Here is a 26,150-nt window from a genome sequence, read left to right as displayed (position 1 = left end):
AATGTCAGATATACTGTTGGAACATCCCTACTTCAACTGCAAACTCCATAGCCAGATGCCTCGGATTTGCAGCCTCCACTACTTGGTCCTCATTCAAATATCTTGGTCTGCCAATCTTCAACAAGAGGGCATTAAGCAAAGACTGGTCATCTCAGCTAGACAAATTCAAAGCAAAAATGCAAGCCTGGGGATCCTCCTGGCTCAACATTGCCGGCAAAGCAGTGCTCATCAAGGCAGTTCTCAGCAGTCTTCTGATTTTCAAATTCTCTGTCCTCCTGGCACCTGTGGGAATCATAAAAAAGATGGAGGAATTAATCAGGAAATTCTTTTGGAAAGGAGGCAAACAAAACGATAAGAGATTCTCCCTAGTCAATTGGGAAATAGTCACCAAACCAATTTTTGAGGGGGGATTGAACTTCAAAGATCTCAGAGCTCAAAATCTAGCCATGGGAGCCAAATTAATTTGGAAAATCATTGCTCCTAATCCAATTTGGGCTCAGGTTTTATTGTGGAGGAAATACTTCAGAGGATCAAGACTCAGATGTTTGGATCAACCCAAAAACCAACTCAGAACTCCTTTCAGCATGTTCATTAACAAAATTGGTCTGATGATAAAAAATTACTCTTATTGGATTCCTAGAAATGGAAAACGAATTCAGCTGTGGAGTGACAGAATTCTGGATCGACCTCCGCTGGCAGAATTGAGAGACTTTACTGAGTTAAAGAACTGGTTGTCTGAAGCAAATGTCCACACCCTATGGGACCTCTCGACGTGGATGGAGGATGCTTGGGTGGGTTGGAAACACCTCCCTTTGCCCACCGCCTTGTAGCTTGAGTTGGCATCGCTAAGAAATTTCTTGAACGGGCTGGCCCCTATCCACACGCGCAGGCAGGACATGAGAGGCTGGGGAAAAAACCGGGTAGGATACACAATCTCTCAGGGATACTCTAAGTGCCTTGAACGTCCCCATGTGCCTCCCAATCCTGCCCCTTGGGTAGGCATATGGAAATTCCCCTCAATTCCTAAAGTAGACCATTTCTGTTGGCTTCTCTGTCATCAAAAAATCCTCACTAATGACAAACTTCAGAAAAGAGGAATCAATGGGCTGTCCAAATGCATGCTTTGCAAGGAGAACTCAGAAACTGCCCTCCACCTCATGATTGAGTGAAAATTCACAATCTCTATTTGGCAGGAGTTGTTGGATTCTTGGAATTATAAGTTCATCTTTCCTACTTCTGTTCAGGATTTGTTCGTGGGCTGGATGGCCAGATATCCAGGCACACAACCAAAAAACAAAACAATCAGGACAACGTGGACTGCACTGCCAAAATTCATCAGTTGGCAATTTTGGCTAGAAAGGAACAGGAGGATATTCCGGAGCAAGAATCAAGACTATAGAATAGTTGCTAACTCAGTGAAAAGCCAACTAACCGAGTGGCTAGAAGACAAAGGAGACGACTCAAATCTAAGCTAGCAAGACAGAGATTTTGGATCTGTACTCAAGTTTAATTTTAAAAAACCAAGAAGTTCTCCTCCAATTCTCGAAGACTAGCAAATTAGGAAAAATGAAGAAGATTTTCAGGAATGGTTGTCCAAACAACCACTTCCCTCTCTCTTCTTTGATGGGGCAGCAAAAGGGAATCCCATAAAGGCCAGAGCTAGAGGACACATCATCAATCCAGACAACACATCTCCGCACAATTTCGCTTGGGGATTAGGCCATTCCTCTAGCATACAAGCCAAGGCATTGGCCCTCTTTCAAGGGGTAAACTTCCTCAAAGAGCTGGGAATTCGGGAGGCAAATGTCTTTGGAGACTCCCAAGTAATCATAAGAGCAGTGGCGACCAACTCCAACCCAGCGGATCTACAACTAGCAAGGTTAATTACAAGGATCAAAAGCATGTGAAAGTCCCTACATCTGAATTATTTTCATGTATTGAGAACAAATAATAAAGCAGCAGACATTGAGGCAAACAAGGCAGTACATTTAGAGGCTGGAACTATTCTCAAAGATAAGAAAATTCTGTGGGCACCAATCCCTTAAAGAGTCATGCTTTACTGCTTTCTTCTACATCAGTTCATTTGTATCTTTTAGCTTGGACAATTAGCAGCAAAATTGCACTTTAACAATTGTAAAAAGAGGAAGCTGATAAGAGCAGACGCCATTTCTCTCTTGGTAGAAAGGCATGCTGAAACTTTCTCCTCCTTTTGTAACCGAATGTGTGGCCTTTAGCCAAGCAGTTAATGAAATCCTATAACCGTTCTTGTAAAAAAAAAATTAAAAAAAAAAATCATAGAAGTTAACTAAATTATAGTTTTATTTTAAATTGTTATTTATTGGGTGTATAGATGTAGTAATGTTTAACATTTGAACTGAGTAATATATATATATATATATATATATATATATATATATATATATATATATAGATAGATAGATAGATAGATAATTATGGGTAAAATATTTTAACTTGATAAATTATATAAACTTACAACTAAAAATAAAATAAAAAACATAAAATGTATAATTATAATTATGATTAATTATAATTAATATAATAAACCATCCTATATTCATGTTAACTATGAATCTATCAAGCACCAAGAGGGATCAAATTTCTTGAAATGCAAGCCTCGTTTAGGGATCAAATATCATGAAATGCAAACATCTTTTAGAGTGAAAAAAGATTTGATTCATCTGGCTCAATAGATCTGAGTTAAGATGGATCTAGGCTTGTTATAAATATATATATATATATATATATATGAGTTAAATATGTATCCATTTAAAAAAATATGTAACAATATTCATAAGCATGGAGATTCACTTCAACTTTATCATGGAAATTATTAACTTGTCAAGCCGAGAGGCTCATTCTATAGCCCAGTATGATGTGTAATGTTGTTCGTCCATCATCAAAATTGAATTGAAATTTTGTTCATGTTCACCAAAATAAAAATTATGAAAACTTTAAAAATAAAAAATAAAAAAATTTAAATAACTATACGAAACATTTAAATAATGTCGGCTTATAAAAAAATTTACACGTGAAGAAATTAGATCCCTCTCGACTCATGTTAGATATGTATTTAAGATGGATCTATGCTGGTAAATAGCTCTTCTTATGATATTGTTGTAGTTGCTGCAACACCCTCCAAAATTTTGGCTTTTCCTCAAATTTCGGAGCCTTCCTTGGTCTTTCCCTTGATTATTGCAGACACTTAAGGTCATTTCATGAGCTTTCCCCAAGTTCTTTGAACCCTTTTTGTTGTTAGATTAATTATCATATTTTGCATGTTTCACTGATATGTCATGTTTGCGAACCTTTTCTGGTGGTTTTGAAGGTTGGTCTTTATGTATACGAGTTGTCCTAGTCATGTAAACACCTGTCGCACTCATACACAAAGTCTTGAGCACTGTCGCACAAGTGTCGTCACGGTCGTCCAAAGGTCTATCTCAAGTGTCGCACTTGTCACTTCTTGTCATGAGACAGTCACATAGAGGGTAATGCTTTGTCTTGTTGTTCTAGTGGTTTATGTTGTCATGTCATCGAAGTATGCTAAGTGTGTGATCACAGTTCAAGTTTATCACGAGTCTATCTCCCTCCCGCACTTAGCCATTTTCGGAAAATCTTCCCGACCAGGAAACTCAGCTTCACTAGGCCCCGACTGAGATGTGCACTGAGCAATCTCAACCCTCATTAATGTGACCTTACTGCTTGGAAATACGTTGTGCATAGTCACTGTCCTCCAGGGTTGTTGTACTGCGCAATCCCAGAGCCCAGCAGCCTTCCTTGACCCCCATAATTGTGAAGGTGTGCCTCCCAGTCTGCCTTGAACTGCAAACTTCACACTTTTAGTCCTCAAGATTTTCCCTTGCTTGTTATAACACTGTGATGTGCAAAGAGCCCAGCCTCCCTTGGCCTCCAGAACTATGTAGATGTATCCTCCAGTTTCCTTCCCTCAGCCAGAGCTCATTGTCCTCAAGAACTGCGTAGATTTGTCCTCTAGGTCTCTCTGCTGCACAATCCCTCTTGCCTCTGAAAACAGTGCAGAACTCACATCTCAAGGCCTCATCCCATAGTAGTCACTACTTGTTTGAAGTGCGCAATCCTGACTCTGAGTAGCCTCTAGGTAATTTTTCTCCCTAGTGGGGACTGTGCTGAAAAGTTCCTTAGTTAAGCCTGAGATGCTCTCTGCGCAGTCTTAGTGATCAAGCTCTCTCCTTGTCACCTAGAACTACGCAATGTGAATTTACTGGGCCCTCTCTCCCCTCTTGTCACTTGTCCTGGGCTTAGTTCATGGATAATAATGCATCATCTTATGATAGGGAATTTTCGAATTGATGTCGTCTGATCATGAGTGAATTGCAGGAACATGTACACTATCAAGTCATGGTGATATGATGAAGAAGGAGAAGAAGGAGGGAAGCATGCCTAAAGACTTACTTGTAATTGAACAGAAGAGTGGACCTACTAAGAACTAGCAAAAGGAACACAATTGTGCAACCACCTTTCAAGACCGAAGATCATTGAAGACCCCACATCATTAAGCTATGTGGAGGAGAAGAGAAATAATATCCAAAAACACATCTATCACTCAATAGCAATAGCAGCTTGACATTGCCATATCATTAATCCATTCCATGTCAGCAGTGTCATGTCAAGTCGTGTCATGATTTTTCATATTCCACATCACTATTGTGGGCCATGTATATTGTAAATCAAATGTATTGTAAAGTGGAAGTCCAATGGACACACATGAATATGAAGAGTCATGTAAGTTGAAAATTCATAGGAAGTTGAACAGTCATGAGGGTAGTCAAAGAGTCACAAGGGGTAAGCATCACCCCTTGGTTATATATACCCCCTCATTGTATGAGCAAAGGACTTTTCACCTTGGCTCCTCTCGCAAGGAATTAGAGAGATCAGCTAGTTCTTTGAGGAGCAAGGAGTGGCTCCAATGTCCCACTACTGGGGCTAGTGATGTACAATGTAAATATGTCTCTTGGAACTTTTTCGCCAGCATGTTCTTCATGCATGAATTATGGATGTTTGTAAGACTATTCTGTGAACGTTTGTATTTCATGTTTTCTTTCACATGTACTAAGATAGTTGAACTATTTTGGTTATTTTAGTTCTTACCTTGTTGTGAATGTGTTGTAATGGTTGTTATCATTGTCTCATCCTTGTGGACTATTCCGTGGGATACTAGACAAATATTTCTTTGCTTATTGGTTATAATGACCATCACATTCATTGTGGACTATTCCGCTGGATGTTAGACATACATCCCCTTGTTTGTTGGTTGTAATGATTGTTGCATCCACTGTGGAATATTCTGCTAGATGTTGGACAGGACCTTTTGGTTCATGTGATTCTCTTCTTGGGTGGTTCTATTACCTCTCACTTAGAGGCCCAATTTTCTCTCTCCCTTTGCAGTAGAAGAACTTAGACACAATTATACTGTACACTCACTAGGCACACTTCCCTTGCTTTTTGAAGACACCGTTGCATCAATCCCTTGTGTTGATATTTAGAGTTAAGGTAAATATCTAAGGATTTGGAAACCGAGCCTTTATACCGGATGGGACTCCTACACCAAACGTTGTGAGGTCTGATTGGGAATTTATATTGGGAAGATCCCCTGAATGTTGGCAGGTTCAACACCGTCAGCATTTCTGGTGCTAGAAGGAGGGAAGCTAGTATTTTATGGTTGATTGTACCACCGACCCCACTAATCCATCTTACGGTCAAGATAAAAGCATTCACTCTGTCTCCCCTACTCGTAATTCTAAAGTTGGTAACTCTTCGTCGCCCAAGACTAAAAGTGAAATCCTCTATCATCAACTTCAAGTCGTCCGCCCCATCACCCATTAGTTTTCAAAAGCTATTGGTTGATTCCAGGAGTAATTAACCTTCCATATTCTGGAAATAAGAACAAGACCACCCCCACAGGAGTAGTGGTCTTGTCTATTGAAGAAGCAGTTCTCACCACTCTTTAAGAACTAGCAGACATTGTGGAAAGGGAATAAGAACCTCCACTCTTTCAAGGAGGAGAAGGAGGTCACCCCTTACTCTTGGGTTCAAATTCCAGAGAGACATGTAGAGAGGAAGAAGAAGAAGAAGAGGAAGAGGAACGATCAGATTTAGAAGAGGAAGAGGAGGATAATGAAGAAGAAGACATGGAAGAGAAAAGTATGGATTGGATGACTCAAAGACTACTGGAACTTCCTGGTGTCCTTCACAAGATGCCAAGGCACGTGGAAAATCTTTTGATGAAATATGACCCTGACAAGATAGTGAAGGTTGAAGATCACTTGGAAAACTTCTACCTACATCTGCAAACACTTGAGGTACATTACGACGATGTTGCACACATATTTTTTCCATGTACCTTGGATGGTAGAGAAGTTTTATTGTATCACAACCTTCCTCCAAAGCCCATCGAGAATTGGAGGACCTTCAAAAGGATCTTTCTTGAAAAATTTGTTGAAGACAAGACCCCTACCATGTTATTGAAGGAGCAGGTAGTCTTAAGATGGAGCAGAAGGAAAAAGTTAAAGATTTCAATCAGAGGTTCAATCTCATATTGAACAAGTTTTCGGATGACACAAAAACTCATGACTCCATCACCATAAACTACTACACTTTTGCCTTCCCAACAAGTATTGTGCATTTTGTAAAGCAAATTGTGAAACAGACATTGACAAAAAACTACGAAGAGGATATTGTCATTGAGAAGGACCTACATGCTATTCGAGTCATCACATATGATGAGTCAACAAAAGACTCCAAGGGCATGGCTAAGAGGCCCCAGGTCTCCATGACCAAGGATATGGAAAAGGAACCGAATGATCTTGAAATCCTAACTCGTCTTGTGAAATCCCTAACCACTTAAATGGTTGAACTCAAACAAAGGACAAGCAAGACTACCATGAGCAGCAGGCCTCCCAAGTTCATGCTTAGAGGGAATTCAGCTTCCGGAAAAATCTGCGCAGAGTTCCAATGTGGTTCTAAACATTGAGAAGATTGGCACGAATTCATATTGCATATTTCATAATGAGAATAATTTGGAAAAGATGTGCCCATAGTGGAACCAGCTCATGAGAAAAATGGTTGTGCAGTTTGTTGAATCGGTCATGGTTGAGGAACAGGCTGAGCCTGATGAAAAGAAAGAAAAAGTTTTTGCAACTAATGAAGCTCCAATCATTGGGCATGCAGTCAACATGTATCATTGTGTTCTCGCAACCCAAAAGAGCACTTCCAATAAGTAGCCTTCAAGTGATGGTCTGGCCCAGAAGTAGAGAAACGGATACAACTTAAGAAGCCAAGGGCCGATCACTGTGATTAAGCTGTCGAAACAAAAAATCAAAGAAAAATTGTTAAGAAAACTCAATCCTCTAACTAACCCAACACAAAACACTCATAAAAAGTTCGGGAAACTAGTTTCAATGAAAAGTTTTTTCGACAGTAGAAAGGATAGAACCATCCCTCTGGAAACCACAAACCAAGTTCCATCCCTGGACACCTCGATCAATCTTCCTGTTGTAGATTATAACTTTGTAGATGATATGAAGAAGGCTCGTGCAAATATCTCCCTCTTTGAACTTACAAAGATCACGAGCTAGTGGTACATCCTTCTATGGGCACTTGGAAAAACCTCTATGTGAAATGCGACCTCTTCAGAAAAGGGATCTAGTAAGTCTCGTAATGCTCTCACATCTATACTCAATGCACTCACGATGGAAGCAAACACACTCTACCCACCGTTCTTATTAACATTTGAAATCTTCAACTTCAATGTACACAATTTCTTGGTCGATTTCGGTGCATCGGTGAATGTCATGCCATTATATGTGGCCAAGAAGATTAAATGGGACAAGACCGATGCATAGATCATTCAGCTAGATAGAACTCATGTCCAGGAAATTGGTGAACTCAGGGATGTCATCATCAAGTTATCATCTAACAGGTGAGTTCACCAGTATATCAATATAGTGATTATGGACATTCCGTAAGCATACGGAGTGTTGTTGAGCAGACATTGGTCAAGAAAGCTTCAAGGATAATTTACCACGGACTGGTCACACTTATGGCTTCCGTATAGGGGAAGGAACAATCAAATCCGGGTAGAGTCATAGAGATACATGAAGTGTTAGAAAATTATATATTACAAAACAATGGAACACATAAAATATTGTGGAAACATAAACCCAAAAAAGGCATAAAACAAGGGAGACATAGATATACATGGCTCACCCAATTTGGGCTATGTCCTTGGAGAAAGAGCCAGTCCTTCCTTTATATTATCTAGCAAAATGAAGAGATACAACCTACAACAAATCTGTGGTAATTTCACACAATCTCCTCTCTCTTTCTCGCTCAGAATACACATCTACATATTCACAATACAATTCCCTCATATATAGTGAGGGGTTTCATTCTAGGGAAAAAAACCCTAAATTAAACATAACTTCTACCTTCAGATCATTCGTCTAATGAATGACTCAAATTGACTACGAAATTACAATATTTTACAAGGCAATTTTACAACTATTTTTAGCTTCGGGGGGGCTCATACAAATCATCATTGCACCCCTTGGTGGTGATCAAACGGGTGGCATTTCTACCCCATTATGAACAGGGGTCCAATGCGGTGATGCCTCTAAATAAAGAAGATAATCAGGCTCCACACCGAACATGAAGCACACGACGACTCCCTTGAATGGGCATAACGAGCCAATGACTTTCTTAGAGTTATTATTTGGAAATTATTTTCTAAAAACACAATTGGGGTGTTATCTTGTAAATCCATTCCCAGTTCCACCAGTCACAGTTGGATCTCCTCCCATGTCCAACTGGCGATAATGAACTTTGTATTGTTAGTACTAATAGTAGTAGTACTACTACTAGTGCAGTAAGCAATCCCTGTACATATGATATGTGGACTATTTACTATGATGGATCAAAGAGATAGGAGGGCTCTGGAGCTGGTTGTGTTTTAATAGACCCACTGTAGAGAAAACATTTGATCTCTAGTCACTTGGAATTCGAGTGCATGAATAACATTGCAGAGTATGAAGCACTCGTCTTGGGCTTACAGAAGGCCATTGACCTCAACGTTGTTGTTATAAAAGTGGTAGGTGACTCTGAGATAGTGGTGCGTCAGGTATGTAACACTATACATTATGTGTCACCTCGTCTTAAGAGTTATCAACAAGAGGTATGGTGACTCATCTCTCACTTCCAAGCTTTCAATATTATTTCAGTACCAAAAATGCATAATGCAGTAACAGATGCCTTGGAAAACGTTGATGCTAGGATGTTACCATTACGAGAATTTTTTTATATTGAAATCTTGCATAAATTGTCCATCCCAGACAATATAACTAAGTTCCATGTTTTTTATGACAACCAACATATACTGTACTTTATGGACAACACTGATGTATTCAAAGACACAACAATTGACGAGGACAAGCACAAACAGACACTGCAAAACGCAACCAACGCAAGTAAAGGCAACCTCACCCCTAAGGGTGTGATATCACTAGAAAAGTTGTATGATTTGCAGAACCGCTTCTGAGGGCCCATTAATGCCAAGACCGACTGTTCCACTCTGTTGCATGAGAAAATCAACTTAGGAACTGAAAAATACATGGAGTATGTTAATCTCGATACTTGTTGCACCATAAGAGCGACAAGTCTTCATTTTCTTATTCAAGCAGTATCATGATGTCTTCGCCTAGACGTACGATGATCTCAAGACATATGACACGCGAATAATCCATCATGTGATACCAATCAAGGAAGGAGCCAAGCCGTTTCAACAGAAACTGAGGAAAATTCACCCAACGCTTGAGCCCCTCATATAGAAGAGTTGATAAAACTATTGGATGCTCGGATAATCTACAAGGTGCGACATTCAACATGGGTATCAAACTTGGTTCCTGTAAGAAAGAAGGTTGGGGAAATCCACTTGTGTGTAGATTTCTGCAATCTCAATCGTGCCTTGGACAAGAATAATCACCCCATGTCGTCCACGGAGCAAATACTGCAAACAGTATTGGGGACTGAAATGTTTTCTTTTCTTGACGGATTCTCAGGTTACAACCAAGTTCTGGAAGCAGATCCTAATAGATTAAAAACTATGTTCTGGACAAAGTGGGGCACATTCGCATTTCGACGAATGTCATTTGGGCTGTTCAGTGTTGGTGTGACATTCCAACGTGTAATGGATATCGCCTTTCATGGGATTATTGGACAGAGCATAGTGGTCTACCTTGATGACATGACAGTATTTTCCAAACAGTGGTCAGACCACCTGCGCCATCTAAAGAATATTTTTTAGCGATGTCGTAAATATAGGATATCCTTGAATCCCAAGAAGAGTATCTTTGTAGTGTCCTAAAGTAATCTCCTGGGACACATCATTGCTAAATGTGGGATCAAGGTAGATCTGAACAGGTTTTGGACCATCATGTAGATTCCCCACCCAGTGAACAAGAAATCCATGCAGTCTTTCTTGGGGAAGATCAAATTCCTCTAAAATTTCATCTCTGACTATGCTCAGATTGTTAAACTGATACAGGAGATGATCAAGAAGGACGCAGTCTATAAATGGTATAAGAGGAAAAAGGACACGTTTTCTCGTATCAAGCAAGCTATAACAGAAGCACCCACGTTGTACACCCCTGAATTCGGTAAAGACTTCTTTCTCTACACTTTTGCTTTCGACACTTCTCTTGTTGTTGTGTTAACTTAGAAGGATGAGTTAAACAATGAAAAACCTATCTCATTCATGAGTGCAAGTCTACAAGGACCAGAGCTCAGCTACCCCATCATGGACAAACATGCTTATGCAGTGTACAAGGTGGTAAAGCACTTCGGATCCTATCTATTAAAAAACCATTGTGTTATCTTTGTTCCACACCCACCAGTAAGATCACTGCTCGTTTCATAAGAGATGGGTGAAAGGAGGGAAAGCTGGATGACTGGATTACAGGAATATTGGTGACAATCCCTAAGACGCTGAGGTGGCAAGCCTACGTGGTGGTTGGCCTGCGTTCAACTTTTCCCACGCTCATATTTTCTTGGGGTTTTAGGTAGGGTTTTAATGGGAAATTAATTCTCCTCTGTCCCAAGGTGGTCTCGGTTTGTGTGACACGACTTTATGGCGTGGTCTGTTGTGGTTCAGTTGGTTATGTTTCCGTTGGTTTTGGTTTTGCTCCCCTGCATACTTACCTGGTTCGTTCTGCAAGGAAAGGATGGTGCTCTGCCTCCCGTTGTCTTCTAGATCCTTCTTCGGCTCTGGTCCTTTGTCATTTTGTTAACTATGTGATGGTGTTTCATTGGAACTGGTGGTTGCTTCTTGCATGGTTTTTCGAGGAGGTTTTGGGCTCTGTGGTTGCCCTGGGTACACCTTGGCTTCTCTGTATTTGTTCATGGATATTTGATTTTACCAGGTTGACGACATTGTTTTTAACTGTTTCAGTAGTTTCATTGTTTTACCAGGCCCTCTGCCCAACTCTCTCGGCAATGGCTTGACGGCTTCTACTCGAGGTAATTCCTTTGCTTCGGTTTCAATTCTCCATTTCCTTTTACTTTCGCTGACAGCTTTGCTCCTGGTGAGCAGACGGTGGTCTTGTGGCTCTGTGGCCGTGGTTTATGCTCTGTTGGGTCTCGGTATTTGCTGGCCCTCTGGCCGTTGGTTGTGCTCTATTGTGTCTCAGCTTTCCTTGGCTCTGGTGCCGTTGGCTATGCTCTGTTGGTCTCAGTTTTGTGGCTCGGCTATGGAGCCCAACCTCCTCTTCAGGTATCCACTATGGGTATTCATCCTACCCTCTCTCTATTCTTTATCATGGGTTTATGGTTATGTTACCTCACTAATTCTTTGTTTGTCTGTGCAGGTACTCGGTCCTCGTCATGGTGGTTGCAAGGGTTTGGCCTTTGGGGAAAATGCTGGGATCTTCGTTCTTTTGGTCCGGCTTTACGCCAACCCGGTAGGGTCTTTCCTGTTTACGCTATGCGGTCATATATATTTTTTTGGTGGCAATTAGGCTATGCCTCTGTCTGTTCTTGGTCTTAGTTGGTCTATTGATAGGTGGCCTCCTGTGCACCGTGTCCTCTGCTGTAACTTTTGTTTATGAATTTGGGAAAAATTTTATGTATCCCGTCTTTAGCTGTTGGTAATGCTTCGGTCTCTTCTCAATTTGGTTTGTTCTGGGTTGTGTGGAACCCTCCTTGGCCTATGTCGATTGTATGAGGACTGTTATGGATGGCTTTTGAAGGCTCTGTGCCTCAGACCTACGTGGGGTTACAGAATGCTATCTTTTTGTGCTACCATGGACTTTGACAAATGTTTACACACATACACACACACATATATATTGTAAATTTTCATTGTTAAATCAATAGCATGCTTTTGTGAAATACCTGGATGGTTTCTTCTGCTGTGTTTGGCTCCTTCAGTTTGATGTGTAATTTGATTAACAGTCATTCAATTCTGTCATTAATTTCTATGCACAGTACATAATTCTTGTCATTTATGGAAAAAAATAATGGATACCTATAAGCTTCAATTTACTTTTTAAAAATATATTTCAGAGCTACGCTCTCTGGTCTCTTTTCTTCTGGATGGCAGCAACCCCACCTTTGTCTTTGGGTTGCCTATTTAAGTTGCTGGTAGCCTCATTCTGTTGAGGAACTACCTACAGTTACAATGTAGTTACATTCTAGTTTCTGGCAGTTTGTTTCCTAACTTATTTAAAACTAATTTCTAATCTAACTATTGTTCAAATTAAAGGAAAACATTGGCTGTGACAGCCTTCTTTTAAACATAAAATAAAATTAAACTAAAAGTGAATTTAATTTTAACAGCTTGTCCAACTGTCGCCTCCCTAATTGGATGCTCCTGCATCAAATATGATATTTATATTAAGCCAGTTCACACCATCAAGGGTCATGAAGAAGAGCTCACAGGGTGGGAGAAAGAAATTGAAATGTACAACGTTGAGCAAGTCACCCCCACTACGAAAAAAAAAATCTTGGTAAAAAGATGTGCACCAATACCTCGACCATGGCACCATGCCCTCCCACTTCTCTATATGGAAAAAGAGGGCACTTAGACTCAAAGCATTGTAATATTAGTTGGTGCATGGGGTGTTGTTAAGAAAGCACCACAATGGAGTACTGCTCAGGTGTTTGGAGGCACACGATTCAGAAAAGGTTTTACATGATCTCCACGATAGACCAGCCAGAGGAAACTTCATAGGAAACACTACAACACATAAGGTCATGCAGGCCGGATTTTACTGGCCTACATTATTAAAATATGGTCATGCTTATGCCCATAAGTGTCTGTTCTGTTAAAGGTGTGCTGGCAAAATTAGAAGTCAACAGCCCCATTACAGTGGAAGAATTGTTTCAACAGTGGGGCTTGGATATCATTGGGGAAATTTTACCACACTCATTGAAGCAACATCGCTATATCCTAACTGCTACAGATTCTTTCATGCGGTAGATAAAGGTAATTCCACTAAAACAGGTGAACGATCAGGAAGTCATTAACTTTATGTAGAGAATATCATCTCCACGTTCGACATTCCTACATCACTTGTTTTTGAAAATCCAAAATACTTTTCCTTGTTAAAACTTTATGATTTTGCATTGGAAAATGGTATTATCTTGAAACATTCTACTAATTATTATCCGTGGGGAAATGGTCTTGCTGAATCCACAAACAAAAACCTCATTCTTATCATAAAAAAGACCATATTCTATGAACATCTAAACTAGCACTCTACTTTGGTGAATGCCTTGTGGGCTAACCAAGTCACCCTTAAACCTTCTATGAACACCTCCCCTTACTTCCTAGTATATGGAAAAGAAGCCATTCTCCTGCCGAACATCTACTTTCCTGCTCTCCAACTATCCCAAGAATCCCAAGGCAAGCCATGTCTTCTAGTTCAACGTAGGATGGACACTTTGCACAAGCTACAGGAAGAAAGGCTGAAAGCTAAAGAAAAATTCTTACTTCACCAAAGTCATATCAAGAGATGGTTTGATATAAAATATGTAGGGAAAAATAGCTTTAGTGTGGGCGACTTAGTCTTAAAGTGGGATAAAGCCCACGAGGATAAAGGCAAACACACTAAGTTTCAGTCCCTGTGGATTGGTCCATACATAGTTCACGAGAAGCTTGGCCAACACACGTATCGTCTTCAACCACTTGATGAGAAGATTGAATCTCTCCCTGTCAATGGCCAAGACTTAAAACAACATTTTCAATGAAGATCTGGGGTTGTACCCTACACTATGTACATAGTCTTTTGTTGTTTGTGGTTTATGTATTTGCTTCCATTTTGTGTTGTTTTGTCATGTAAATAAGTGTTGTGACTTACTTTGTTGTGGCTTCTAAGAGTATGTGTGGATGATGTCTAAAGACTCTTTTGACACTCCAACATTTGGCTAGTGTCCTATCTGGCTTCCTTATGTTGTTTACATCTTTTGGCCAATGAAGTTCCGACAGAAAATATGATTCGTCCGTAAGGAGAGTTTTGGTCCAACCATGAACCTGTGTATAGTTTGGAAACTTCATGCCTACACTCAGTTTTCTGCTTCGGTGTTTTCAAGCCTATCCAACTAGTAGAAATGGAGAAGGGGAAAAATCTAAACGAGAAAACCTAAAACATAGGTATTTATATGCTTCTTTGAAGGAACAACCTTTCTTGCTCTCAATAAGTCATGATCCCTCTTCCGCCCCAAAATAAATAAGTTTCGAGGCACCATTCTCTTTAAATAAATAAATAAAGGTGACATAAGAGAAAGGCTTCCTGCGCAGAGAGGCTCACTGGAAGTAGAGAAATGTTTGTATTCTTGTGTGACTCCACCAGGGTACTATCCAGGACTACTAACAGTAGAGCAACACTAGAGATGAAAAACTATAATAAAAAAATCTTAAGCTCGTGAGCTAAACTACCCTTCCGAACTCGAAACATTGTGATTATGCTGAATCTTATGTTGTGTTCAACTAGGAACGTATAGAGGGGACCATGTCTGCCCATGGGGTAAGTGGGGAAGCCAAAGTAATATGCATGATGAATCAATACTCCCTGAAGAACCAAGGTCCTGCATAGAGGAAACTAACAAAGACAGAGAAGTTGTAATTAAACCAATGTGTCGCCAAGTGTTGTAGTTGCTGCAACACCCTCCAAAATTTTGGCTTGTACTCAAATTTTAGAGCCTTCCTTAGTCTTTCCCTTGATTTTTGTAAACACTTAAGCTCATTTCACGAACTTTCCCCAAGTTCTTTGAACCCTTTTGCTTGTTGGATTAGTTGTCGTCTTTTGGCATGTTTGACTGATATGTCATGTTTGTGAACCTTTTCTGGTGGTTTTGAAGGTTGGTATTTGTGTATAAAAGTTGACCTACTCATGTAAACACATGTCACACTCATACAGTCTTGAGAACTGTCGCACAAGTGTCGTCACGGTCGTCCAAAGGTCTATCTCAAGTGTCGCACTTGTCACTTCTTATCCTAAGACAGTCACACAAAGGGTAATGCGTTGCCTTGTTGTTCTAGCGGTCTATGTTTTCGTGTCATCAAAGTATGCTAAGTGTGTGATCATATTTCAAGTTTATCACGAGTCTATCTCCCTCCCGCACTTAGCCATTTTTGAAAAATATTCCCGACTAGGCAGCTCAACTTCACTAGGCCCCGACTAGGCTACACATTGTGTAGTCTCAACCCTCATTGATGTGAACTTGCTACCTAGAATTGTGAAGTGCACAATCACTATCCTCCATAGTTGTTGTACTGTGCAAACCCAGAGCCCAAAAACCTTCCTTGACCCCCATAATTATGTAGTTGTGCCTCCCAGTCTGCCTTGAACTGCGCACTTCTCACTTTTAGTCCTCAAGATTTCCCCTTGCCTGCTAGAACCTTGCAATGCATAGAGAGCCTAGCCTCCCTTGGCCTCGAGAACTGCGCAGATGTGTCCTCTAGTGTCCTTCCCTCAGTCATAACTCATTGTCCTCAAGAACTACGCAGATTTGTCCTCCAGTGTCCTTCCCTCAGCCATAACTCATTGTCCTCAAGAACTAAGCAGATTTTTCCTCCATGTCTCTCTGCTGCATAGTCCCCTTTGCCTCTGAAAACTGTATAGAACTAACCTCTCAAGGCCTCATCTCGCACCAACCACTGCTTTCTTGAATTGTGCAATCCTAACTCTCAGTGGCCTCTGCGCAATTTTTCTCCCTAGTGGGGAATGTGCTAAAAAGTTCCTCAGTCAAGCCTGAGTTGTGTTATACGTAGTCTCAGTGAGAAAGCTCTCTCCTTGTCACTCGGAACTACGTAATATGAAGTTACTGGGTCCTCTCTCCCATCTTGTCACTTGTCCTGGGCTTAGTTCATGGATAATAATGCATCATCTTAGGATAGGGAGTTTTCGGATTGATGTCGTCCCACCATGAGTGAATTGCAAGAACATGTACACTATCTAGTCATGGTAAGATGATGAAGAAGGAGATTAAGGAGGAAAGCATGCCTAAAGAATCACTTGTGGCTGAACGAAAGTAAATATGTACAATGTAAATATATAAATATGTGTCTTGGAACTTTTTCTTAATAAGAGAAGCCTTTCAGGCCAGCACGTTCTTCATGCATGAACTATGGATGTTTGTAAGACTATTTTGTGAACATTTGTATTTCATGTTTCCTTTAACATGTACTAAGATAGTTGAACTATTTCGGTTATTTTAGTGTTTATCTTGTTGAGAATGTGATGTAATGGTTGTTATAATTGTCTCATCCTTGTGGACTATTCCGCAGGATACTAGACATATATTTCTTTGCTTATTGGTTATAACGACCATCACATCTGATATGGACTATTCTGATGGATGTTAGATGAAAATCCCCTTGTTTTTTGGTTGTAACCACTATCACATCCACTGTGAAATATTCTGTTGGATGTTGGACAGGCCCTTCTGGTTTGTGTGTGTCTCTTCTTAGGTGGTACTATTACCTCTCACTTAGAGGCTCACTTTTCTCTCCCTTTGCAGTAGAAGAACCTAGACATAGTTTCATTGTACACTCACCAGGCACACTTCCCTTGCTTTTTGAAGACACCGTTGCATCACTCTCTTGTGCTGACGTTAGAGTCAAGGAAAATCTCTAAGGATTTGGCAACTAGACCTTTATACCAGATGGGACTCCTACACCAAACAGTGTGAGGTCTAATTGAGACTTCATATCGGGGAGATCCCCTGAATGTTGGCGGGTCCAACATTGTCAACAGATGCCATGGTCCAATACCATGGTTTATCAATACCACATGCTCAATATGACATGTCTTGATATGACATTTTTTAAATTAATTAATTTGAGATAAATTAATTAAAAGAATATAATTAACTTGGGAGATAAAACTTAAGCCTCAATCTTTGAATACTACTAATTATGGAGGTAAAATCTCTATCATCCACCTAATAATCATTGATAATTAAATTAAAATTGTGGAAGACCTATTATGAAATAGACATGTTTATTGTCCTAATTATTTTAAATAAATTTATAATTTAGGTAATTCTTATGATTTTTTTAAATTTTAGAAATGAAACAAGTGTTTTTAATTTTAGCAATGAAGTGTTTTGATACTTATTATGATTGATACCAATGGAATTTTACTAACCATTTAACTTATATGGCTGCTTTAACACCAGATCTATCAAACGCCAAGAGGGATCAAATATTTCGAGGTGAAAACCTAATTTTTGAGTGCAAAACTTGAGGAAAGGTTTGCACCTCGAGAGATTTGATCCCTCTCGGCGCTTGATAGATCCGGTGTTAAGATGGATCTAGGCTGGTTTCAGTCGTGTGCAGTCATACAAAATTTGTTGAACATCTAATTATTTTGATCATTTTAAATATGCTAAATATGTCTAAGATTAATTTGCTCAATTTAATTTAAAATTTGCTTAGTTACCTCAGTTTGTTGAGAGGAGAGAGACTGTTAGTAACTTGAATGATGAAAAATGATGAAATAATTTTTTTAGTGCAAAGTGTCAATGTAACAATTTTGATAGATAGAAAATATGAATACTAAGAATATAGTCAATTACAAACAATCTTCATTGCAATCAATTTGAAACTATTTTCTTCTACTATTCCCATTGTCACACCTATTAGTTTTTCCATTTTCTCATATCAATCATATGGAAAGGGTAGTTGGAATCATAGACCATTCAAATATTTAACTCAAGCTACTGTAGTAAACAACGTACCTTATCTCTATTTCTCTCCAATATTAATAATAGTTTTCTCCAAATTCAATAATTGTGACTTATGGAGTGTTAAACCCCAAATAATTTTCAATGGTAGTTATTTTCTAACAATGTTGAATGATGGAAAATGGAAATAATAAGAATGTACCAAATTATAAATAGTTTATAGTTTCAAGAAGAAAACATTTGATTGAGTGATCTGCTTCCGGGGTCCCATTAATTCCAAGACCCATTGTTCCACTCTGTCGCATGAGAAAATCAAATTAGGAATTGAGAAAGATACAAAGTATGTTAATATCATTACTTACTGCACCACAAGAGCAACAAGCCTTCATCTGCTTATTCAAGTAGTACCGTGATGTCTTTGCTTAGAGGTACGATGATCTCAATACATATGACATGTGAATAATCCAACATGTGATACCAATCAAGGAAGGGGCCAAGCCATTTCAACAGAAACTGAGGAAATTTCACCCAACACTTGAGCCCCTCATACAGAAGGAGTTGAGAAAATGGTTGGATGCTTTGATCATCTACAAGGTGCGACATTCAACCTAGGTATCAAACTTGGTTCTCATAAGAAATAAGTCTGGGGAGATCTGTTTGTGCATAGATTTCTGCAATCTCAACCACGCCTTGGACAAGGATAATTACCCTGTGCCATTCATGGAGAAAATACTGCAAATAGTATAGGGGACCGAAATTTTTTCTTTGCTCGATGGATTCTCAAGTTACAACTAGGTTTTGGTAGCAGAGCCTGACAGATTAAAAACTATGTTTCAAACAAAGTGGGGCACATTCATATTTCGACGAATGTTGTTTGGGCTAGTCAATGTTGGTGCGACATTCCAACATGCAATGGACATTGCCTTTTATGGGCTTATTGGATAAAGCATAGTGGTCTACCTTGATGATGTGATAGTATTTTCCAAACAACATCCAAACCACCTGCACCATCTAAAGAAGTTTTTTTAGCGATGTCGTAAATACATGATATCCTTGAATCCCAAGAAGAGTATCTTTGAAATGCCCGAAGGTAATCTCCTGGGACACATCATTTCTAAAAGTGGGATCAAGGTAGATCCAGACAATGTTTGGACCATCACACAAATTCCCCACCCAGTGAACAAGAAATCCATGCAGTCTTTCTTGGGGAAGATCAAATTCCTCTAAAAGTTCATCTCTGAGTATGCTCAAATTGTTAAACCGATATAAGAGATGATCAAGAAGGACACAATCTATAAATGGGATAAGAGGAAAAAGGACATGTTTTCCCATATCAAGAAAGCTATAGCAGAAGCACCCACGTTGTACATCCCCGACTATGGTAAAGACTTCTTGCTCTACACGTTTTCTTCTGACACTTCTCTTGTTGTTGCGTTAACTCAGAAGGATGAGTTTAACAATGAACGACTTATCTCCTTCATGAGTGCGAGTCTACAAGGACCAGAGCTCAACTACCCCGCCGTGGGAAAACATGCTTATGCAGTGTACAAGGTGGTAAAGCCCTTCAGACCCTATCTGTTAAAAAATAGTTGTGCTATCTTTGTTCCACACCCAACAGTAAGATCGTTGCTCATTCCACAAGAGATGGGTGAAAGGAGGGCAAACTGGATGACCGGATTACAGGAATATGACCTTGATATTAAGCCAATTCACACCATCAAGGGTCATGGTCTTTTCCAGTTAGCAATAGAGGTAGTAAACGCTAAAGATAAAGAAGAAGGGCTTGCATTATAGGAGTAATAAATTGAAATGTACAACGTTGAGTGAGTCACCCCCACTATGGACAAAAAAATCTTGGTACACAAATGTGTGCCAATACCTTGAGCATGGCATTGTGCCCTCCCACTTCTCTACATGGAAAAAGAGGGCACTTAGATTCAAATCATTTTCATATCAGTTGGTGCATGGGGTGTTGTTTAGAAAGCACCACAATAGAGTACTGCTTAGGTGTTTGGAGGCACACGATTCAAAAAAGGTTTTACGTGATCTCCACGATGGACCAGTCAGAGGACACTTCGTAGGAAATAATACAACACTTTATTTCATGTGGGCTGGATTTTACTGGCCTAAATTATTCAAATATGCTCATGCTTATGCCTGCAAGTGTCCAATTTGTCAGAGGCGTGCTGGAAAAAATCAAAAGGCAGCAGCCCCATTGTATCCCTTTGCAGTGGAAGAATCGTTTCAATAGTGGGGCTTGGATATCATTGGGGAAATTTTCCCACACTCATTGAAGCAACACCGCTATATCCTAACTGCTACAGATTATTTCACATGGTAAACAAAGGCAGTTCCGCTAAAATAGGTGAATGATTAGAAAGTCATCAACTTTCTGCAGCAAAATATCATCTCCAGGTTTAGCATTCCTATGTCACTTGTTTTTGACAATGCAACATACTTTTCCTCGTTAAAACTTTATGATTTTGCATTGGAAAATGGTATTATCTTGAAACATTATGCTAATTATTATTTGCAGGGAAATGGTCTTGTTGAATCCATGAATAAAATCCTCATTCATATCATCAAAAAGACCATATTCTCTGAACATCGAAACTGGAACTCTGCTTTGGCGAATTCCTTGTGGGCTGATCGAATCACACCTAAACCTTCTATGAACACCTCCCCTTACTTCCTGGTGTATGGAAAAGAAGCCATCCTCCCACTGAACATCTACTTACTTGCTATCCAATTGTCCCAAGAATCCCAAGGCAAGCCATTTCTTATGGTCCAGCATAGGATGGACACTTTGCACAAGCTACAGGAAGAAAGGATGAAAGCCAAAGAAAATTATTACTTCACCAAAGTCGTATCAAGAGATGGTTTGATAGAAAATCTGTAGGGAAAAATATCTTTAGTGTGGGCGACTTAGTCTTAAATTAGGATAAAGCCCATGAGGACAAAGGAAAACACACTAAGTTTTAGTCCCTGTGGATTGGTCCATACACAGTTCACGAGAAGCTTGGCCAACACATGTATCATCTTCAACCACTTAATGGGAAGATTGACTCTCTCCCTATCAATGGCCAAGACTTAAAACAATATTTTCAATGAAGATCTGGGGTTGTGCCCTGCACTATGTACATAGTCTTTTTTTATTTGCAATTTATGTCTTTAGTTTAGTTTAGTTTTGTTTTGTCATTTAAATAAGTGTTGTGCCTTACTGCGTGGCTTCTAAGAGTGTGTCTGGCTGAAGTCTAAAGAGTTTTGTGACACTCCAGCATTTGGCTAGCGTCTTGTCTGTCCTCCTTGTGATGGTTACATCTTTTGGCCAATGAAGGTCTGACGGAAAATACGATCTGTCCGTAAGGAGAGTTTGGTCCAACCATGAACCCGTGTATAGTCTAGAAACTTCATGCCTACACTCAGTTTTCTTCTTTGGTATTTTCAAGCCTATCCAACTAGTATAAATGGAGAAGGGGAAAATCTAAATGAGAAAACCTAAATTAGAGGTATTTATATGCTTCTTTGAAGGAACAACCTCTCCTACTCTCAATAAGTCGGGATCTCTCTTCCGCCCCAAAATAAATAAGTGTTGATGCACAATTCTCTTTAAATAAATAACTAAAGGCGAAAGAAGAGAAAGGATTCCTGCACAGAGAGCCGAAGCAAGCAACTCCGTTAGGGTACTGTCTAGGCTTACTGGCAGCGGAGCAATGTTTTTGTTACTACGTGACTCCACCGGGGTATTGTTCAGGCCTGCTGGCAGTGGAGCTACACCAGAGATGAAAAACTATACTCTGAAAATCTTAAGCTCACAAGCTAAACTACCCTTCCAAACTCAAAACATTGTGATTATGTTGAATCTTATGTTGTGTTCAATTGGGAAGGTATATAGGGGACCATGTATGCCCATGGGGTAAGTGGGGAAGCCAAAGTAATCTGCACGACGAGTCAATACTCCCTAAAGAACCAAGGCCATGTACAGAGGAAACTAATCAAGACAGAGAAGCTGGAATTCAACGAGTGTGTCACCAAGTGTTGTAGTTGCTGCAACACCCTCCAAAATTTTGGCTTTTAGTCAAATTTCAGAGCCTTCCTTGGTCTTTCCCTTGATTGTTCCAAACACTTAAGCTCATTTCATGAGCTTTCCCCAAGTTCTTTGAACCCTTTTGCTTATTGGATTAATTGTCATCTTTTGGCATGTTTGACTGATATGTCATGTTTGTGAACCTTTTTTAGTGGTTTTGAAGGTTGGCCTTTGTGTATACGAGTTGTCCTAGTCATGCAAACACTTGTCGCACTCATACAAAAAGTTTTGAGCATTGTGGCACAAGTGTTGTCACGGTCGTTCAAAGGTCTATCTCAAGTGTCGCACTTGCCACATCTTGTCATGCGACAATCACACAGAGGGTAATGATTTGTCTTGTTGTTCCGGTGGTCTATGTTGTCTTGTCATCAAAGTATGTTAAGTGTGTGATCATAGTTCAAGTTTATCATGAGTCTATCTCCCTCCCACACTTAGCCATTTTCGGAAAATCTTTCCGACCAAGAAACTTAGCTTCACCAGGCCCCAATTCAGCTATGCATTGCGCAGTCTCAACCCTCATTGATGTGACCTTATTGCTTGGAATTGTGCAGTGCACAGTCACTCTCCTCCAGAGTTTTTGTATTGCGCAATCCTAGAGCCCAACAACGTTCCTTGACCCCCAGAATTGCGCAGTTTCACCTCCCACTATGTCTTGAATTGCGCACTTCTCACTTTCAACCCTCAATCTTTTCCCTTACCTACTGGAACCCCGTAATGCATAGAGAGCCTAGACTCCATTGGCCTCCAAAACTATGCAGATATGTACTCCAGTGTCCTTCCCTCAACCATAGCTCACTGTCCTAAAAAACTGCATAGATTTGTCCTCTAGGTCTCTCTGCTACCTAGTCCCCCTTGCCTCTGAAAACTATGCAGAACTAACCTGTCAGGGCCTCATCCTACACCAACCATTGCTTTCTTGAAATGTGCAATCCTGACACTTAGTGGTCTCTGTGCAATTTTTCTCCCTAGTGGGGACTATGCTAAAAAGTTCCTCAGTTAAGCCTCAGCTGTGCTCTGTGCAGTCTCAATGATCAAGCTCTCTCGTCACCTGTAACTGCGTTATGCATAGTTGCTAGGCCCTCTCTCCCATCCTATCACTTGTCCCGGGCTTAGTTCATGGATAATAATGCATCATCTTAGGATATGGAGTTTTCAGATTGATGTCGTCCTGTCATAAGTGAATTACAAGAACATGTACACTATCAAGTCATGGCAAGATGATGAAGGAGGAAAAGGAGGGAAGCATTCCTAAAGACTCACTTATAGCTGAACGGACTAGTGGACCTACTAAGAACAAGCAAAAGGAACACAAGTGTGCAACCACCTTCGAAGACCAAAGATCATTGAAGACCCCACATCATCAAGTTATGCGGAGGAGAAGAGAGCATATCCAAGAACACATCATCACTCAAAAGAAATAGTGGCTTGACATTGCCACATCATTAAGCCAGTCCATGTCAGTAGTGTCATGTCAATTCTTGTCATGATTTTTCATATGCCACATCACTTTTGTGGGCCATGAATATTTTAAATCAAATGTATTGTAAAGTGGAAGTCCAATGGACACACATGAATATGAAGAGTCATGTAAGTTGAAAAGTCATAGGAAGTTGAACAATCATGAGGGTAGTCAAATAGTCACAAGGGGTAAGCATCACCCCTTGGTTATATGTACTCCCTCATTGTATGAGCAAAGGACTTTTCACCTTGGCTCCTCCCATAAGGCATTAGAGAGACCACCTAGTTCTTTGAGGAGCAAGGAGTGGCTCCAATGTTCCACTACTGGGCTAGTGATGTACAATGTAATTATGTGTCTTGGATCTTTGTCTTAATAACAGAAGCCTTTCAAGCCAGCATGTTCTTCATGCATGAACTATGGATGTTTGTAAGACTATTATGTGAAAATTTGTATTTCATGTTTGCTTTCACATTTACTAAGATAGCTAAACTATTTCGGTTATTTTAGTGCTTATGTTGTTGAGAATATGATGTAATGGTTGTTATTGTTGTCTCATCCTTGTGCACTATTCTGCAGGATACTAGACATATCTTTCTTTGCTTATTGGTTATAACTATTGTCGCATCTGTTGTGGACTATTCCGTTGGATGTTAGATGAACATCCCCTTGTTTGTTGGTTGGAATGACAGTTGCATCTGCTGCGGACTATTCTGCTGGATGTTGGGCAAGTCCTCTTGGTTCGTGTGTGTCTCTTCCTGGGTGGTACTATTACCTCTCACTTAGAGGTTCACTTTTCTCTCTCCCTTTGTAGTAGAAGAACCTAGACACAGTGGCACTGTACACTCACCATACACACTTCCCTTGCTTTTTGAAGACACTATTTCATCACTCACTTGTGCTGACGTTAGAGTCAAGGAAAATCTCTAAGGATTTGGCAACTAGACCTTTATACCAGATGGGACTCCTACACCAAACAGTGTGAGGTCTAATTGAGACTTCATATCTGGGAGATCCCCTGAATGTTGGCGGGTCCAACATTGTCAACAGATACCATGGTCCAATACCATGGTTTATCAATACCACATGCTCAATATGACATGTCTTGATATGACATTTTTTTAATTAATTAATTTGAGATAAATTAATTAAAAGAACATAATTAACTTGGGAGATAAAACTTAAGCCTCAATCTTTGAATACTACTATCTATGGAGGTAAAATCTCTATCATCCACCTAATAATCATTGATAATTAAATTAAATTTGTGGAAGACCTATTATGAAATAGACATGTTTATTGTCCTAATTATTTTAAATAAAATTATAATTTAGGTAGTTCTTATGATTTTTTTAATTCTAGCAATGAAACAATTGTTTTGAATTATAGCAATGAAGTGTTTTAATACTTATTATGATTGATACCTAAGGACCTTTACCAACCATTTAACTTATATGGTTGCTTTAGTTATTGATAATTAAATTATAATTTTGGAAACCTTATTCCAAAATATTAAAAAAAATGATTTTTTTATTTTGTCCATTTTTTTAATCGCTATAACTTCACTTTTCTAGTTTTTTTTTTTTTTTTGTTCTTTTGAATATATATATATATATATATATTTGTTGTAGTTTATTTTTAGTTTTACATTCATTCTTGTAGTATTTTTTAAAAAATATTTTTTATAATGGTTAAAGTTTAAAGTTTCTACATTTGATAATTTGAATAATTTTTAATCAATTCTACATGAAATTGAATAATAATTAATTGAAATCATAAATTTAAAATCATAATATCATTAAAATTTGTATTGCTAAAATCCAAAATAAACCCAAAACTTAAAACAGTTACAATACATTATTTTAATTCATCTAATTAAAAAACTTTTTATACACTTGTTTTTAAACATATTTTTTATATAATAATATTTTTTTAAATAAAAAATTATTTTCCAAATGTCAACTTAATTAAAAAAAACTTTTTATACACTTATTTTTAAACATATTTTTTATATAATAATATTTTTTAATAAAAAATTATTTTCCAAATGTCAACTAAATAAAAAACTTTTTATACACTTATTTTTAAACATATTTTTTATATAATAATATTTTTTAATAAAAAATTATTTTCCAAATGTCAACTAAATACTTTTTCAGAATTAAAAATAATTTTTATAAAATAATAATTTTTAAATAAAAAATTATTTAAGTGATAAAACCATATATTGTGTCTCTCGCTCTGATATAAAACCTATAGTAGTCTAAACAAAAGATAATTTCGCTGGATTTCGGCGAAAAATCTACCGGAAATTTTTTTTCACAAAAAATTATAATAATTAAAATTAATCATATATATCTCAATCGTAAATAT

At 38.9% G+C, this 26,150-nt stretch overlaps 1 protein-coding gene across 1 annotated transcript in view; it reads left to right on the top strand.

The window, feature by feature from the left end:
* Positions 1-26,150, top strand: part of LOC149190150 (serine carboxypeptidase-like) — a 287,135-nt gene that overhangs the window by 252,614 nt on the left and 8,371 nt on the right. The window lies entirely within an intron of this gene.

This window comes from Pinus tabuliformis, chromosome 3_1, assembly GCF_031772625.1.
Source record: "Pinus tabuliformis cultivar Carrire ecotype Pingquan chromosome 3_1, CPIR1, whole genome shotgun sequence".
NCBI lineage: Eukaryota > Viridiplantae > Streptophyta > Pinopsida > Pinales > Pinaceae > Pinus > Pinus tabuliformis.
The sequence above is the reverse complement of the archived record's forward strand: the minus strand, read 5'-3'. Positions and strand labels throughout refer to the sequence as shown.